General features: G+C 46.2%; 1 long non-coding RNA gene across 1 annotated transcript; it reads right to left on the bottom strand.

The window, feature by feature from the left end:
* Window positions 1-12747: 12747 nt before the first annotated feature.
* Window positions 12748-17649, bottom strand: LOC309625316. Its single transcript, XR_014242457.1, has 2 exons — window positions 13319-17649; window positions 12748-13026 (listed from the first exon to the last, which is right to left on the bottom strand). It is a non-coding gene; the product is annotated as an uncharacterized lncRNA (long non-coding RNA).
* Between the last annotated feature and the right edge of the window lie 942 nt (window positions 17650-18591).

Here is an 18591-nt window from a genome sequence, read left to right on the forward strand (position 1 = left end):
TACCCCATCCACAGCCATTATAGACTGAAAATATGTGTCTTCCACCAAAATCCACATATTGAAGCCCTAAACCCCAGTGTGATGGCATTTGGTATTTGGAGATGGGACCTAAACCCCAGTGTGATGGCATTTGGTATTTGGAGATGGGACCTTTGGGAGGTAATTGGGGCTAGATGAGGTGATGATGGTGGGGTCTTTATAACTGGATTAGTGCCCTTATAATAAGAGATACCAGAGCTCAATCGCTCTCTCAGCACAGAGGAAAGACCATGTGAGGACACAGCAAGAAGGTGGCTGTCTGCACACCAGGAAGTGAGTCTCACCGGGAATCAAATCAGCTGGCACCTTGATCATGGACTTCCCAGCCTCCAGAACTGTGAGAACTAAATGGCTTTTGTTTAGGTCACCCAGTCTATGGTATTTTGGTATGGCAGTTGGAGCAGACTAAGACAACAGATGCTTTCTTCTCTTATTTTTTTAACAGCTTTATTGAGATATAATTCACATACCATACAATCCAGCCATTTAAAGTCTAAAATGCAGTGGTTTTTAGTATAATCACAGAATTGTGCAACCATCACCACAATCAATTTTAGAGCATTTTCATCACCCCAAAAAGAAACTTTATACCTATTATAGTCACTTCCCATTTCCCCTCCAACCCCCATCTCAGCCCTAGGCAACCACTAATCCACTTTCTGTCTCCATAGATTTGCCTATTCTGGACACTTCATATAAGTGAAATTATATAATTTGTGGTCTCTGGTGGTGGCTGGCTTCTTTCACTTAGCATAATGTTTTCAAGGGTCATCCATGTTGTGGCATGTATCAATACTTCATTTCTTTTTATTGTTGAAAAATAGTCCCTTATATGGATATACCACATGATTTTTTTTTCATTTTGCCATGCATCAGTTAATGGACATTTGGGTTCACTTTTTGGCTCTTATAAATAATGCTTGAACATTCATGTACAAGTTTTGAGTGGACATATGTTTTCATTTCTCTTGGGTATATACGTAGAAGTGGGTTTCACTTACTATTACCCTGAGAAACTAACATAAGAGCAATAAGAAAAAAACTACTGAATCTTCCCACCTCAAAAATCAACCAACCTGTTTGCATTCATCTTGTTACCATGGAAGAATTGGTCCCAGACTCATCAAAGGTGGTCCTTTCCAGCACACACCAGGGTTCCAAGCAGTTTCCTACTCAAGGACTTTGTTTCTTCCAGCATCATTGTCTCTCTTATGTCACCACTTTTTCCTTCTCTACTGGACCGTCCCCATCAGCACACAACCATGCTGGAATATCTCACAAATTAAGAACAGTTCTCTAGACCCTACATTCGCTTCTAGACACACCCCTGTTTCTATGCTCCCATTTATACGAAAATCACTCAGGAGTGATCTGCTACTACCTCTGCTTCCTTACCTTTTTCCCACTAGCATTATTTGAGTTGAGCTATCTTGCCCTAAGACTCTCATCTTATTCCTTTCACTCTAGTTACATTGATCTATTTTCTGCTGCTTGAATGCATCAAGCTAATTCTCACCCCAAGGCCTTTGCACCTACTCTCCACTCTGCCTGGAGTGCTCTTCATATGACTTGTGTCATTACTTTGTCTCTGCTCAGAGGTCACCTCCACAGTGATATCTTTCCTGGTCGGTCTCTCCAGAATAGCGCCCTAGAATCACCACTCTCCCTCTAAGTGCTTACATGGCTTTATTTTTTTTTTCTTATAGTGTTCTCTAAATCCTTGACATTATCTGTTTACTTGTTTATTAGTTTATCAGCACATCGCTTTCCCTAGAAGTTCACGAAAGCAAAGCCTTTATCTAGTTCATCACAATGTTCCCAGTGCTTAGACGAGTACCTCACATATAATAGATATTCAGTAAAGTTATTTGTTGAAGAATGAATATGTGGCTGTGTTATTCACAGCAGAGCCTGTTGCTACCCACTATATTTTTGTTCGACTGGGACGACTACAGAACATGGTGAAATCAGAACTCCAGGAAAAACCAACAGTTCTAGGGTCTGTCACTAACTGTGATCACGGGTGAGACACACTCCTGGTACGAGCCTCTGTTTTTCCATTTGTCGAATGAAAATGTCAATTTAGATACTCTCTGCTCCCTTCCAGCTTGGATGTCAATGAACAAAATTGAATTGAGCCACTCTAACGGCATTTCAGAATCAGCAGGAGAGGTTCAAAGGAAGGGATTCAGCAATGCCCTTCAAATGACCCCACATCGTCCTAGCTGTCTTGACACCTGTGGAGGCAGCTCTCATTAATGGGAACAGCGCCTTGGGTGGGCACCCTGTGTCAGTGTGGCATTGAACTCAGTGGTACCAAGGGAGAATTATAATGACTCCAGCCCTTCTAGATGTAAAGAGTCACACATACCCAGCTTTTCCTGCTGGCTTATCCTATTAGTCTTGAAGATCACGAACTGATTCACGTTGCTGCCAAGAAAGCTTTTGCCCTATAAATATGGCTCAGGAATGCAGGTCAATCAGCTATGTGTCACATCTTCAGAAAAAAAAAATACAGTGCTTGGTTAGAGTTTAAATTCTGCAATTGCATTCCACATGTCACTTAAATTTATTTGCTATGATATCACCACCAGACTGCTATTAAAATGGGAAGGGATCGTCCATCAGCCTTATAGGGATCACCTTCAAGAAAAGCCACAGAAAAATGTCCTGGTTCTCCTCATTAAAAACTAAGTCCTGAGCTTTTCCCTGTTCCTGCTGACTTTTCAAGTCCTACTGCTTGTCAAGGGAGTCTTTCAAAAGGATGGACTCCAGAAGGGCTAGCGCTTACATATGTAGAGAACTCTTCTGTTTGCAATGCACAAGTTCACTCATTATCTTCTGGCCCTAACTTTTGATGTGGGGTATCCCTGAGCCCTGAGGAAATGTCTGACTTTGAGTTTCAGTTTTGTGTCTTCTTTACTGTGCGGCCTTGGGAAAATCACTTCCCTACCCTGGGCTTCAGTTTCCCCATCTATAATATAAAAATATTCACTGAGTTCCAATTAGGCATCCTCAGACTCCAAGAGATATTTGAAGGTTGAAATTGAGATTCAAGTGCTGTTTCCATATTTCAAGATACCACCTACATTTGCCCATGATCAGGCCACACAAGTTAATAAAAATGTCAAGCTTCTTTGCTTTGGGATGGAACAATATCAACTCAGGTGGTAGTTTAGATTCTCACACATGGTTTAGAAGCTCTTATTGGCTGCAAGTGATATTACAGGATATCCTGGATATGATTTTATTGCCTACATGTGTCTGATTAATAGAATGGAGAGAAAGAATTAACTGCTTTAGACCTGCAGGCTTACAGTAAACATCTGCCAAAGGAAAAGGTGGGTGAAGAAAGAATGTGGTGTTTCATTGTTGGTGCTGAAAATGAGGCGCCCCCCCATCTCCACTCCCTAGGTGATCTCTGAGATTCCCTTTCTAGCTCTAAATTCTGTGATTCCAACATTCGTATTCATTTGAGGATGCATTTTTATCCCTTAGGGAAACATATTGGAGAGGATATTGCTGTCTGTTTGCTTTTTAAAATAGCCCCTTTTACAAGAAAGTTACCCCTAGGCACAAGCATAAAGAGAAGGCAGTTCATTACAGTCTGTACTACAGACACAGCAATGTCGAGGTCCTGAAGACAAATCAGTATGCCACCAGTTTAAAGAGATATGTCTCGTATCATGCCCACAAGTTCAACAGTCATTGTGCTGAGCAAAGACAAAAGACAGATTCTACCAGAGGCCACACTCTGCCTTCAAGGATGTACGGATGAAACTACGAAACATGTTGACAATAGGGCCCTAACCTCAGAGACTGAGTAATGTGATCTTTGGCCAGTCACTGACTTTCCCTGGACCTCAGTTTCCCCGTCTGCAGTATGTGGGAGGTGTCCTACAGCGGATGCTGTGTGCATCCCACCAGATCCCCTCTGCTTCTGCAGAGTCTCCATCTCCCCCCCGAGTGCTGGCTGCTAACGGTTCATAGTTGCCCCCTCTCTGGAGAACTGCCTTCAGCTGAAAGGAGCCACTTCTTCTGGAAGGTTGTATCACAAGCCCCTCGCTCCCTGGAGTGGGGCAGCCAATAACACACTGACACTATGGCATAAAAGTCCAGCCTTTGCTTCAAGCTGGGACCAGCTCTGTGGTACAATTCACATCCCTGAGCTCCCCGTGGACCAGATGGAAGTTAGACGTCAGTGGAGGACACATCCTTGCCTTGCTCCCTCCCCTGACCTGTTCCTCTTCCCTCAATCCCTTTCTCCTAAGACATCTACTTCATTATACCGTGTGTCCCGGAAGCCCTGTCTCAGGCTCTGCTTCCAGGAGACCAGAAGTAAGGCACTAATGCTTAAAAAAAAATCCTTACACGTGGCTGATTCTTCAAATATTCTAGATGAGGCCCTTCTGGAGCTGGCTGGACTTCTCCAGAAGCATTTTGTCACCATCCTTTCTCAACAGGAGATTTTATTCCTTGGCCATAATTCTCTCCTCTTGAAATCCTGCAGTTCAGTCTAACCAGCCGGTTAAAATCACTATGGCCTCTACCCCCTCAGGATCCTCTGTATTTGCTTCCTGTGTTTATCCCATTAATCTTCCGGGTCAACACTCCAGCAGGTACAACTTGCTCCCTGACCCTCCAAAACCTGTTTCTCTAGGGATGCGCTCATCCCTGGTGAAGTGGAGAGAATGTTGCCCCTGTCAGCACACGGTCAGGCCAGATCTGTGTGTCCTGCTCCTGTTTCAACCTCGGTTTCATCCTCTTTATAAAACAAGGGGTGTGTGTCAAATCAATATTTATGAAAGTGTGCTACAAGGATCACATGCCTGCAAATCCTCTGAAAAGCTGTGGTGTAAGATCACTTTTGCTTAATTTCAGTTCGTTTATTCCCAAGGGAGGCTTTTATGGCTACAGAAAACTCATTTTGAGACAATTCACTTGATTCTCCGTGACCTTAGGGCCCAATCACAGAAGATCCTGAATGTGAGGCTAAGGAATTTGGACTTCATTCTTTTTTTTTTTTTTTTTTAATGTTTAGTTTCATCACTTTTAAAATTATTTTATTTATTTATTTATTTATTTATTTATTTATTTATTTATTTATTTATTTTATGGCTGTGTTGGGTCTTCGTTTCTGTGCGACGGCTTTCTCTAGTTGCGGCAAGTGGGGGCCACTCTTCATCGCAGTGCGCGGGCCTCTCACTATCGCGGCCTCTCTTGTTGCGGAGCACAGGCTCCAGACGCGCAGGCTCAGTAGTTGTGGCTCACGGACCTAGTTGCTCCGCGGCATGTGGGATCTTCCCACACTAGGGCTCGAACCCGTGTCCCCTGCATTAGCAGGCAGATTCTCAACCACTGAGCCACCAGGGAAGCCCTGGACTTCATTCTTTAGGTCACGTTTCCCCACACTGTATTCCCTGAAACACCTTTTCCACAAAAGAAAGAGGAAGAAGGTTTCCAAACAAGCTTGGAAACAGGGAGTCACTGTCCCTTTCTGGGAGTTTCACAGGAACATTTGTACTGGAAGGGCTCTGAGAGGTCCAGATGCGTGGACGCTCGCTTTGTGTTGCTCTGCCCAGAATTCCCAATATAATTTGGGCACAGAACCTTTGTTCCAAGAAACACCATCCTGCGGGAACTATGGGGCCCTGGAACACCGTTTTGGAAACTGCTCTGTGGGGAGACACATTCGAAGGTTTCCAGCCTGGTAGGACACACTGAGATGTGTGTTTTAAAACGATCCACTGAAAGCTGTTGCAAAGAAGCTGGAGAAGCTGAGGCTGCAGGCTGGGAGACCAGTGATGGAGTTGTAATGGTCCATGCGACGGATGCTGGGACCTGAGCCAGGACGGGGTGGCAGAGGAAGCCGGGAGGAAGAGGCAGATGCAGGGACGCAGAGAGGCAGCAGGATCAACCCCTGGGAGCCCGGTGCTGTGCCCCTCACTGCCTGTGGGGTTTCCGGTTCTCCGTGAGGGGCTTCGTTCTGACTGCCCCCTTTTCTGGCTCAGCTCTGCTGGCCCCTGCGCTGCCGTGCAGCAACAAGCCTGCCCTGAGGGTCTGTTCTCTGCGGGGACGATGAGAGCCATGCAGCCTGACCTCTGGTTCTGCCCTGACACTAGCATCCCGGGGCCACTGTCCCGTGTCATTGGCCTCTGATCCCTCACCTCGTCTCCTCGCCTTAACGCTCTGTCTGCCTGCAGACCTGACCAAGACAGTCTCTGGGCTCAGGATCCAGCCTGACGCCCTGACTCTCCATCAGCCATGCGGACACCCACCTGCCTGCTGGATTCGCTTCTGAGTGTTCAGCTTCTAGTCTACCAAGTACCACCCTCTCTTAAGGAATCCTGCCAGCAACACTTGAAGGAGATCATCCTTTTTCCATTTTATGGATTAGAAGGGGCAGTTAACATACCTCAAGGTCCCACGGCCAGTGAGTAAGGGGACCAGTACTTACACCCCACCTTAGTTCCGGGTCCTGCGCTCTCTTACAACAATTCCAAGGTGCAATTAAGTCGATCAATCTCTCTGCCTTCCTCTGTCTCTTTGTCTGTCTGTCTGTCTCTGTTTCTCTTTTTCATCCCAAAGAGCTGCGCAATCTCCTGGGTCTCCCTTTACATCCTTGATGGAGCCATAGGTATTCGAAGAGACCCACACTCCTCTCAGAGTCTGTCTTGGGGAGGCTTTCAGAATGCTTGACTCTCTTAAGCCAAAGCCCCGAGACTCCTGCCAGGTGAAATTAAGTAAATGCTGAGTGTTTCAAAACATTCAAAAATTGCTCCTCTTCCCAAGATTTTAATAACTCCCCGGGATGGGACGGAGCTGCTGCACCCCATGCAGATGTATGCAGGGTGATTACTGGGCAGGCCTGGCTCGGTCCCAGGGTCTGGCCTCAGCAGGGATCGCTGCTTTTCAGCCAGGCGGCAAATGCTCCCTGGGCCTACGGCAGGCTTGCACAGCACACTCAGGAGAAGGAGGGGCAGAGAACCAAGCTCCCAATACAGGTGCAACTTTCCACTGCTTGAGGTGTGCACATAGGACTCCACCAAGAATGCAAGACCATTCACCAAAAACATTGACGGAATCTGTTTGAAGAATGCTCTGAGGTTACCAAGAACAGGATGAGGAGGGATCAGGGGAACCTTGGAGGTCTCAGCAGAAGAAATGGAGAGCCAGTGTGGAAGTGGGGAAGGCTGAGGGGTGCTGTGTGTCTGGTGCAGGGCGTGGGAGGCGGAGAGCCTGAAATTGCCAGAGTGGAGAATGGATGGTGTGTGATAACCGCATGCTGTATCACCTGCTGACCACTTTTTAAATATCAAAACCCAGGCTAGCTGGACCATCACTTCTGCTCTCATCCACTGCTGCCTGAGTGTAGGAAACCACAGAAAAGCAGTTCTCCCAAGCAAATCTGAGCTACGTATTTGGGGATCCCTTAGCGAGTGCAGGAGAGTGCGCTGGAGTGGGTACCTGGCTATAGATGTGACTGTGACCACATAGGCAGTTCACGGTAGAGCCAGCATCCCTACCTGGGTCTCCTGACTCCCAATTACATGTTCTTTTCAGGGTACCATGCCATCTGCTATTCTTAGGTCTTGGAAGCTGGCTAAGTCTCCCAAGCCCCGCTAGTTCTTCTTCAGTTTTGCAAAATAGCAGAGTCTCTAGGAGGTAAATGAAATCCCCGTGGTTACGGATCGTGCGTTCCTACACCAGGACACTGTACCAGCCAGGCCCCCACCTATCGTCATCATCACTTACTCGTTCTCACCTGCAATTGGGGTTCATGATGATGTTGCCTTCCTCTAGCCCCTTTCAAAATACTGCTGCCCCATCATTTCGGTCATGGAAATGCCTAGTTTAATGGCCAGTGGAAGCGGTAGGTCTGTACCCTTTGGGAGTCAGATGAATTGGAGAAACCCCCTGGTTAGTGGCCTTAACTTTCAGCTGGGTCACTGTATGTCCAGCATTGAAAGCCAACACCAAGTGGTTTCAACAGACACTTACTGAGCATCTATTATGTGCCAGATGTTGCCCTTGAGATAAAGGGATGAGGACCTCCCAGACATGGAAAACTACTAAATGCAATGTGATAAAGTCAAAAATAAACATAAGTTCCAAGTGTTAAGAGAACCCAGAGGAAAGCAAAAATGACTGCGTGGGGCTGACAGGCTGTGACAGGGATCTGGTCGAGAAATGCTGGCGGCCTGAGCTGTCCATGGTGCTGTAAATGGAGAGAAGCAGAAAATTTGAAAGCCATGAAGGTGGACTGGATAGGCCTTGAAGATGTGCTAACTGTGGAGGTAAAAAGGGTGGCTGGTCGATGGGGGCAGGTCCATTCCCTGGGAGAGGAAACCCAGCGGGGGAAGACTGGGGACAGCAGAGGGCTTTATGCCACTCTCCCATCAAGCACATTTTATTAGAATAACGTCTGCACCACTATTTGAAATGACCTACTCCCTTCTCAGTCTGTCAAAGCCCCACCCTTTCGGAGTCCGGCTCAAGTCTCACCTTCTCTGGGAAGCTTTCCTTAAGCACAGTGGGACCGTCCTTCCTTGGTAGGGGTCCTCCCGGTGCTCTGCTTCCCCATCAGTAGCAGCATGTGGTCTTGCCTGCCTGGGGACAGGGCAAGCCGCATGCAGGGCTGTCTTCTCCCAGGGGCCTGTTTTTCTCCCCGGGGCCTGTTTTTCTCCCCCTCATGCCCCTCCCAGTGCCCAATGCTGCATGCAGCCCATAATAGAATGAATAAATGAGTGTTACATTAAACCAAATTGCAGGGCTTCTGCTTAGCTAGGGCAAGGAGTAGCAGCAATTTCTAGAGCCCTCACCTGAAGCTTCTAGAAGGAACCAACCTGCAAGATGCGACAGACAGGCAGTAACTCCTTTCTCTGATGCACAAACCAAACCAAGCTTGGGGGAGGGAGCCTGGTTCCATGTCCGCCTCTCCACCGTCTGCCTCCAAGGTCTTCACTCTGTGAACAGGGCTGGCCTCTAAGAGGAGGTGACAGGCGGCTGACTCGGGCCACCCATGTGCACAGTCTCAAACCTACTTCTGCGGCAGGCGGGATTTGTAGTCTGGATTCAGGCCTCAGGGAGCAGCCCTGGGCCGATCTGGAGCAGTGAGGCTCGTCTTCCTGCATCCTCACCTTGGTTTTCCCCGCCCTGTCAATGAGACCGTGCCTCCCTGTCTCTGAACACCCATCCGCCCCCATCAGCTTCCTCTTTCCAGTGTCTGCAGAGCCCACACCCCTTGTTCATCACCCTCATGTCTGCAGCCATCATCAGCTTTGAACTCTGCTTCTCACATAGTGTTACCGGCCATGCCATTCAGCAAGAAACCTCAGAGCAACCTTTATGAAGCCAAGCCCGGGGCCAGGCATCCCACGAGAGTGGGAGGCCGTATGGCACCCATCAGGACTGCTGTGCCCATCATGGGGTCTGGCCCGTAGGAGGTGCTCAGCGGATACTTGTTGAATGAATGCTGGGTGCCTGAATGACAGTCCCTGTCTTGAGGCAGCCCAGGATCTGGCAGAAGAGGTGCTAGACAGGGGGCGCTAATTTGGGATCTGTGGTGAGACCACATGATCCACAAATTCTGCTACATATGAGCTGGGTGACTCTGGTTTCCCTGTGCCTCGGTTTGCTCATCTGTGAAATCCAGATAGTTATGATAGCAGCTTCATAGTGTTGAAAGGATTAAATGAGATGACAGAGGAAAAGTGTATAGCATAGTGGCTGGCACAGAGCAAGTGCTCAAGAGACTCACTGAGAGTCAACGTATAAGTGAATGAATGAATGGAGGAATGAATGATGTCTAATGCGGGACGGAGTGCTACAGGAACACGGAAGATGTGGGGAGCTCAGTGGAGGGGAGGTGTTTGGCGAGTGGGCAGAGCACTCCAGGTTGAGGGCGCAGTCCAAGCAGAGGCAGTGAGATGGGAACATGCAGGACCACGTGGGGAACAGGTGGCTTGGGCTGGACCAGGAAGGAGAACAGTGGGAGACGATGCTGAAAGGAAAGTTTGGGGCCTTAACTGCCAGGCTGGGAGCCTGGCAAAGGAGAACTTAGCCATGAGAGAGGGGAAATAATGCCCAGAGCAGGAAGCAGGTGATGCCCAGAGGGCTACAAAGAGAGCCAGACACCAGCTCTACCTCCTTCTGTTTTATCCAGGCCTTGTGCAAGCAAAGGCACTCTGATGAAGATGCACTAGGGCCACGGGGAGAAAGCCTCCAAGGCCTTTACTGTTGGCACATCGACAAGCATTACTAGATTTACTGGCTCCTAGAACATCTGTAAAACAGAGGATTTCAATGTCCATCTCATCCAACGCTCCTATTCTATAGATAAGGAACTGGAGGCCCAGAGAAGAGAATAGCTCTTGGACCACTGTCCGCTGGGACCTGGATATTTCCCTTTAACCTGACCTCAGTATCAGCAATTTAAACCCATTTTATCAGCCATTCCAACACCAATGATAAAGAACAGATATTTCATCCTTGCTAGGCAAGGTGAAGTTACCTACCCAGGGTGCTATAACTAATGACTGGTGTAGGCTGTCTTCAAGGCAGCATGTCATGAGACATTCATTCACTCATTGAGTCACTCATTCATTCATTCATTCATTCATTCACCAAGTGTTGATTATGCATCTTTTCTGTGCTGCACACTGTTCTGGGTACCACCAACTGCAGGTTTGGCATCAGACTGCAGGCTGATTCTGGCCCTGCCTCTCCCATCTGTGTGTCCTTGGGCAAATCACCTCGTTGCTCTGAGCCTCAGCTTTCCCATCTGTAAAGTGAGGACCCAGTGCAGAATTCTTGGAACTGCATTCAGTATTAAACAAATCACGTGTGTGAGGTGCCCACCCCATGGGAAGAGGCCCTGATCCCAGGTGCCAGCCCAGTACATGCTACAACACGCCTCACTCACATACATTTTTTTGCTGTCCACCTGAGCTCTGAGGGAGATCCCATGTTCTGGGGACTTAATTGTTTCCATCTGATAAACACCATGGGCCATAAAAGCTGACAGTGGCAACTGGCAGTCTGACATTTTGAGATGTCGCATCGCCTTTTGGAAGCATTTTTCCCTGCTCTGCGAGATGGGAAGCCCAGCCCACGCTGTGGGCAGAGAGGAGTGAGCTGTGACAGCAGAGGGAATGCAGCGACTGCTAAAGCGCTGTCACTTTCCATCCACTGCCATGTTCAAGTATCAGAGCGTTTGGTTGAAAATGCCAAACAATCTCTTCCACAATTCATCAAAGGCCGTGGTGGTTTGGGGAATAATTAGAAGAGATGCTGAAAGCAATTGCAAATATATTCATGCGATGATGGAACTGGGACTCCTGCAGGTCACGCTTTCTCCTTTCCTTCCACCTCATCATGTGTTGGAGCGCTTAGGGCCCAACTTCAAGGCGCTTAACCCACTGGGGCCACAGTTTCTTTACCTGGGAATAAGAAATCTATCTGGGCTTATTATGATGGTTCAATGATGGGGTAAGTTTTAAGTTTTTGTGTTGGAAGAATCCTTGAAGTCATGGTTAGACCCACCTGGGGAGCTATTTTTAAAATACCTTTGCCTGGTACCTCTGAATAGCTTTATTTAGTTGGTCTGTACTGGGGCCTGAGCGCTGGGCTTTTTGAAAATTTTCCAGGTGATTGAAATCTGCAGCCAGTGTTGAGAATCCTGACATTGAATCTGCCTACTCATACTTTTTAAGCACGGCAGTGACATAATCGTATTTATGCCTTGAAGGGATTTCTCTGGGGTCAGTGTGGAGACTGGGTGGTAGGCAGGTACAAGGCTGGATTCAGGGAGACTGACTGGAACCTTCCTGCTGTACATATGGGCCATGCACCGGCAGCACAGGCCCCTCTCAGGATATGTCCTGCACTACTGGTGAATGAGCGCCTGCATTTTAACAAGGCCCCAAGTGATGTCTGCATGCGTTACATGGTGGGCAGGGCTGGGTCAGAAGAATATGCGCCGCGAGGGTCCAGGCTGCAGACGATGGTGATCGCACCCCGGGCAGGAGAGTGGGTGTCATAATAGGAGGGACCACATAGGAGTGGAATTGAGAGGGTATGATGGCGCAGCTTCCTGTGGGGATTTAGAGAGACGAGTTGAGAACAAGCATACATTTCTTATTTGGACCCTAGCGGGGAGGATGGGATCTCTGTCTGCAGGTCTGTGGGGAAAGGCTGATGAGTTTTGTTCTTTAATTCAACTGTTTTTGCACAGCACCTTACACCGCTAATTGTCTTGTATCTTTCAGGCATTATGTTGTAAGTAGCATCTACTAAATGTCCTCACTCTGGTATAGTCAGACAATGAGCTTTTCATTACAAGTTTTCACATTTGGAATCAGGCTTGGGGAAGTTAAGTGCTGGCCTCTGGTCACACACCTTGGAATTGGCAGAATGAAGCCTGAGCGTGGATCTTCTGACCTCAAATCCTGTGTTCTTTTCCAAGCCTCTTCCAAGCATGTTGTTTGTTTTGTTCTGTTGTGCCCATTGGTCTTTGTTGTGATTGTTCGTATACTGCATACGTGTCCACCTACGTCAACATAATTGGGTCTCTCATTAATCATGTGTCCTTTCAAAGACAACAAGCCATATTGACTCCTGGTGTTGAATTTCAGCTGAAAGAAACATTGCTATCCAGGAGCCCTGTCATTGGTTCTGAAAAGATACATAATTTTTTTCTTTACTTTATTTATTTTTATTTTTATTTTTTTTAACATCTTTATTGAAGTATAATTGCTTTACATTCTTGTGTTAGTTTCTGCTATATAACAAAGTGAATAAGCTATATGCATACACATACCCCCATATCCCCTCCCTCTTGCGTCTCCCTCCCTATCCCACCCCTCTAGGTGATCACAAAGCACCGAGCTGATCTCCCTGTGCTATGCGGCTGCTTCCCACTAGCTATCTATGTTACATAATTTTTAAATGCTGTTAATAATAATAAAATTATAATTAAGGGCTTCCCTGGTGGCGCAGTGGTTGGGAATCCGCCTGCCAATGCAGGGGACACGGGTTCGAGCCCTGGTCTGGGAAGATCCCACATGCCGCGGAACTAAGCCCCTGAGCCACAACTACTAAGCCTGCGCGTCTGGAGCCTGTGCTCCGCAACAAGAGAGGCCGCGATAGTGAGAGGCCCGCGCACCGCGATGAAGAGTGGCCCCCGCTTGCCGCAACTAGAGAAAGCCCTCGCGCAGAAACGAAGACCCAACACAGCCAAAAATTAAAAAAAAAAAAAAAATTATAATTAAGATAGTACAAACAGTTAAGCCAAGGCATCAATTCTGTGTTCTGCAAGCCTGGTGAAAGTGGACAGTAGGATCCTGGAGAAAGGACACCTGGGTCCTAATCCTATCTCTGCCACCCACCACTGTGCTACTTGGGAGAACCATTTCTCTTCTGATTTCTGTTTTCTCACCTGTGAAGTGATAGTACCCCAGCTCTAAATCCATGTGTGTTTCTATTAGAAGCTGGTTGTAAATTACTTTCTTATTTTTTACACACATTTATTAAACAAAACATAGTATACAAAATCACGTATTGGAGATAAAACCTGTACCTAAAGTAAGTGGGTATGCCATGAGCCAAAATACAATTCTAAGTGCTCACAAAGAGGCCAATTTATTTGGAGATACTGAAGAAGCCATGAAGAATGCATTGGGCTCCAATGGGCAAAAGTAGGCCTGGGCCAGGGGAAGAGGCAACTTCACTTACTCATTCATTGATCAGTACTAAGTACCATCCTGTGCTGGGGACACAAAGGTAAATAAAACATCAACTTTGACCTTCAAAGAGTTCCTATTCTGTTGCAGGAGACAGAACTGTTAGAAGATAAGCACTATCATGGAAATATGATCAAGTCTGATGAAGGTGGCAGATGAAAGAAGAGCCACATCTCTTTGAGGGGTGGAGAAAATGAACACAGAAAAGGTCAAATTTGAATTGACATTTGAGAATGAGTTGGAGGTTGCCAAATGAAGGAGGGAAAGTATTATAAGCAGAGGGAACAGCATGAACAAAGGCACAGAGGTATTAAAGGGTCAGATCTGGGAAACAAATGATGAGAGGTTCAATGAGATTAGGACACAGAGGACATGATGGGAATTAAGGAGAGATGCTGATGGACAGGCAGGAAGCTACTCTATTTTAAAGAGTCTTGCATGCTCTGGAAGGGGTTTGCCAAGGGCATGAGATGACTAGATCCATGACCTTAAGAGGTCACTCCAGCAAAATGATAGAGGGAGGATTATACCAAGGTAAGAAAACTATAAGAAAACCTGGCTGAGAGGCTGAAGAAAGAGTCCGTGAGAGAAAGTAAGACAGCTGAACCAGTGCCCCTGGCATGAAGAGGCAAAAATGGGGTGATTGACCTTTCAGAACCATAGACAGCTTCTTTTATTCCAGTCTCCTTTTGCCAGAATATTTTATATTTTATTCAATTGTTTTAAGAATAGCTACCATTTATGGAGTGCCAGGAAACTTGCATATATTATTCCTTTTAATCCCAAATAATAATTCTAAAAGGCAGCAGTTATTGGCCCTCGCTTGCTGGTGAAAAAAAAAAAAAGCATCTCACTGAGGAATCATGCAGTATCACACAACTGATAAGCAACACAGCCAGAATTTTATCCTGCTATTGACCATCACATTAGGCTACTACCACCAAATATCCTCCAATTCTGAAGTGTTAATTAGTTTTCCCACTTTCGTTAATTAAAAGTATATAGGAAGGTAGAGTGTTGGTTCCCACAGGCTGGCGGTGGGATAAATGGGGAGATTTTATTCAAGGATATAAACTTCCAGTTACAAGATGAATAAGTTCTGGGGATCTAATATACAGCATGGCAATTATAGTTAACAGTACTGTATTATATACTTGAAAGTTGCTAAGAGAATAGATTTTAAATGTTATCACCACAAAAAGAAATGATAGTTATGTGACATGATGGTAGTTATATGATGTTAACTGATGATATGTTGGTAATCATATAAATGTATCAAACCAACACGTTTTATACAATGTTATATGCCAATTCTACCTCAATAAAACTGGACAAAGAATATGGCATATAGGGTTTCCCTGGTGGGGCAGTGGTTGAGAGTCTGCCTGCTAATGCAGGGAACACGGGTTCGGGCCCTGGTCTGGGAGGATCCCACATGCCGCGGAGCAACTGGGCCCGTGAGCCACAACTGCTGAGCCTGCGCGTCTGGAGCCTGTGCCCCGCAACGGGAGGGGCCGCGATAGTGAGAGGCCCGCGCACCGCGATGAAGAGTGGCCCCCGCACCACGATGAAGAGTGGCCCCCGCTTGCCGCAACTAGAGAAAGCCCTCGCACGAAACGAAGACCCAACACAGCTAAAAATAAATAAATAAATAAATAAAGTAGCTATTAATTAAAAAAAAAAAAAGAATATGGCTAATAATATCTACAATGGAATTTAAGATTGTTTGTTAATAAATGGATTATTTCTGAGGAAAAAATTAAGTTATTACCAAAACAAGTGTATAGGAATTCTAATTGGCCACCCGGAACTGCCACGCTGCACTGTTTATATTTATAGCCTCAACCAAAGTGAGTTGGCATTCCTTCTTAGCTGGGTTGCTTTATTGTGAGTAACTACCAGGATATCTATGGTTTTTTGAAATATTGGGATAGATTTGAACACCATTAAATCCTCCTTCAAGGGCCCCTAGGCATCTGGGGTCCTTAGATTGAGAACCGGGACATTGGAAGGCAAAGAAGACATAGCATGGAACTCTGGCACTCTTATTAAGGTTTATAAATTGGTCTTCTCTGGAAAGCTGAAAAACAGTCAGCCCTATCACCCCCTTTTCCCGTCTTGGGTACATTTCCTTCCATTTCCCCAAAGTCAAGCCTGTGATTATTTTCAATTCCAATATGAGCTTGCCCCTGCGTGTGGAATGAAAATGGGTTGGATGTCAAATAAATGCCTGATAAAGTTCCTGCCTCATAAACCAGAGGAATGTTCAGAGAACTTTCAACACAAATGAGAATTCTATTATGGTATGTTTGGGGACATCATTTGTTTCTTTGGTCAGAGTTCAGGCCCTTACCACTTCTCCCCGGGATTTTGCAGCCATTTCCAAGTTGTCTCCCTTCATTCTGTCCTGCACACAGCATCAGATTAATATTCAGTAGAGCAACTCTATTAGAGTTACTTCCTTGCTTCAAGACCCTCAATGACTCCCCATATAGTTTACAGTCTTTGCTGAGTATTGAGGGCCCTTCGCAATTTAGCTATAGCCTGTCATTCTAACCTCATACCCTGCTGTATCTCTCCACAAGCATTATGGTCCGGCCACATGAGTCTGATTGCTATTCCACAAATCTATTGCCCAGGAAGTGCAAATTGCCTTAGCCTCACCTTCTCATCAAGACAATCCCATAAGGCAAGTGATGGACAAGGCAATAGCTTCCTGGACCATTGCTCAGGGTATTTCATTGCCGTAATGTCCTTTGCCCATATAGGCACTTGTAATAGTTATCTATTGCATAACAAATTAACATGAAGTTAGCAGCTTAATACATCACACATTTACTATCTCAGTTTCTGTGGATCAGGAATCAGCACAGCCTAGCTGGGACCTTTGTTCAGGATCTCTCACAAGACTATAATTGAGGTGTTAGACCTGACTGGGGTCTAATCTGAAGGCTCAACTGAGGAAGGGTCCACTTCCAAGCTCACCTATATGCTTGCTGACAGGATTCAGTTCCTTTAGGGTTGTTGGGCTCAAGGACTCAGTTACTAGGTGCCTATTGGCCAGAGGTTGCCTCCAGTTCTTTGCCACATGGATCTCCCCAAAATGGCAACATGTTTCATCAAAATCATCAGTAAAGGGAGTCAGCAAAACAGAAGTCAGAATCTTTTGTAATCTGATCATGGAAGTGACTTCCCCTCCACACTGTGGTTTTCTATTCATTAGAAGCAAATTACTTAAGGGAAGAGGATTACACAAGGCTGTGGTTGCCAGAAGGTGGGGTCATTGGGAGTTATCTTAAGAAGCTGCCTACCTGTTGAAGTTCTACCAACTCTTTAAAACTTGAGCCAAATCCTACCTCTCAGAGATCTTTCCATATGTCTTATTAGAATAATTCTCTCTCGCTCTGTTAAGATCAACTCCCACTTTGCTTTATTTTTCCTTCTAGAGGAACACTTGCCTTAACACCTGCATCAGAGACACTTAGAGATGCCTGTCTTTTCCACAATCTTAGGGCCCCTGGAGCCCAGGAACCATGTCTTTTCTCTGTCTTTGCATTTTACACAGCTTAACAGAACAGAGGAGATGCTCAGGAAATGTTTCTTGAAGGGAATTGGCCAACTCTTCTGCTCCTTTAGAATTAGCTTTTAGCCTTCTATAGCAAACATAGAAAGTAATCCACCAAGAGGACATTGATCTTGGGTGGCAAGGGAATATATGCTTTTCTCAGATTTTACAAAATCCAGCATTTGACATGCTAAGAAATAGTAATTTATCATGAACTGGAGCAGAGAAGCAAGTTTCTCTGCAAACATTCATGTTGACAATACATAAAACTCAACAAGTTAATAATAATAAGAGTCATAAATAATATTTTTAAACTTTGTTCTCATAGAATTTTATTTATTTATTTATTTATTTATTTATTTATTTATTTATGGCTGTGTTGGGTCTTCGTTTCTGTGCGAGGTCTTTCTCTAGTTGCGGCAAGCGGGGGCCACTCTTCATCGCGGTGCGCGGGCCTCTCACTGTCGTGGGCTCTCTCGTTGCGGAGCACAGGCTCCAGACGCGCAGGCTCAGTAGTTGTGGCTCACGGGCCTAGTTGCTCCGCGGCATGTGGGATCTTCCCACACTAGGGCTCGAACCCGTGTTCCCTGCATTCTAAGCCCCTCAGCTTAGAATTTGAAAGATCATTCTTGACTACGTGGAAAGGAGACTGGGGGGAGGGGAAGGGCAACGGTGGCATCGGGGGGACCTCTCTCACCTGAAATGTCGGAGTCTGGAAGAAGATGGTCTTGAAGGTAACTTTGGACGCTGAAATCCTCTTTTTCTACAGAGATAGACATAGTTGAGTCCTTTAGAGTGAACAGAGGTTATCGGAAACATATCACAACCAGGGGAAAGAAAAGCTTCCACAAGCCAGCGTCTAAAAATACCATTATTTCACCGGGCCTGCCTGTCCCACACTTACTCAGCGAGTCTGACAGGGTGTCAAGGAGCTGGTGTCAGTTCCTGTCTGCAGCTCCAGTTAAGAAGAGGCTGGAGGAGGTAAGCAAGAAAGGAAGATGTCACTCACCTTGCTTGATGGGCATCCTGCTGGGACGACTCTATCCCAGCAAAGTGTCCGAAGGCAGGAGGAATTAGAGTCAGATGCCTGACTGGAGTCAGCCCAGATTTTCCTGAGAGGGAGTGGCTTTGACTGCCTCCAGAAAACAGTCCCAGTATGGCCTTTTTGGAACCCGCCTGCCATTTTTTTTTTTTTTGGCCATGCCGCACAGCTTGCAGGATCTTAGTTCCCCTACCAGGGATCAA

This window comes from Balaenoptera borealis, assembly GCF_965194805.1.
Source record: "Balaenoptera borealis genome assembly, chromosome: 3".
Lineage (NCBI taxonomy): Eukaryota > Metazoa > Chordata > Mammalia > Artiodactyla > Balaenopteridae > Balaenoptera > Balaenoptera borealis.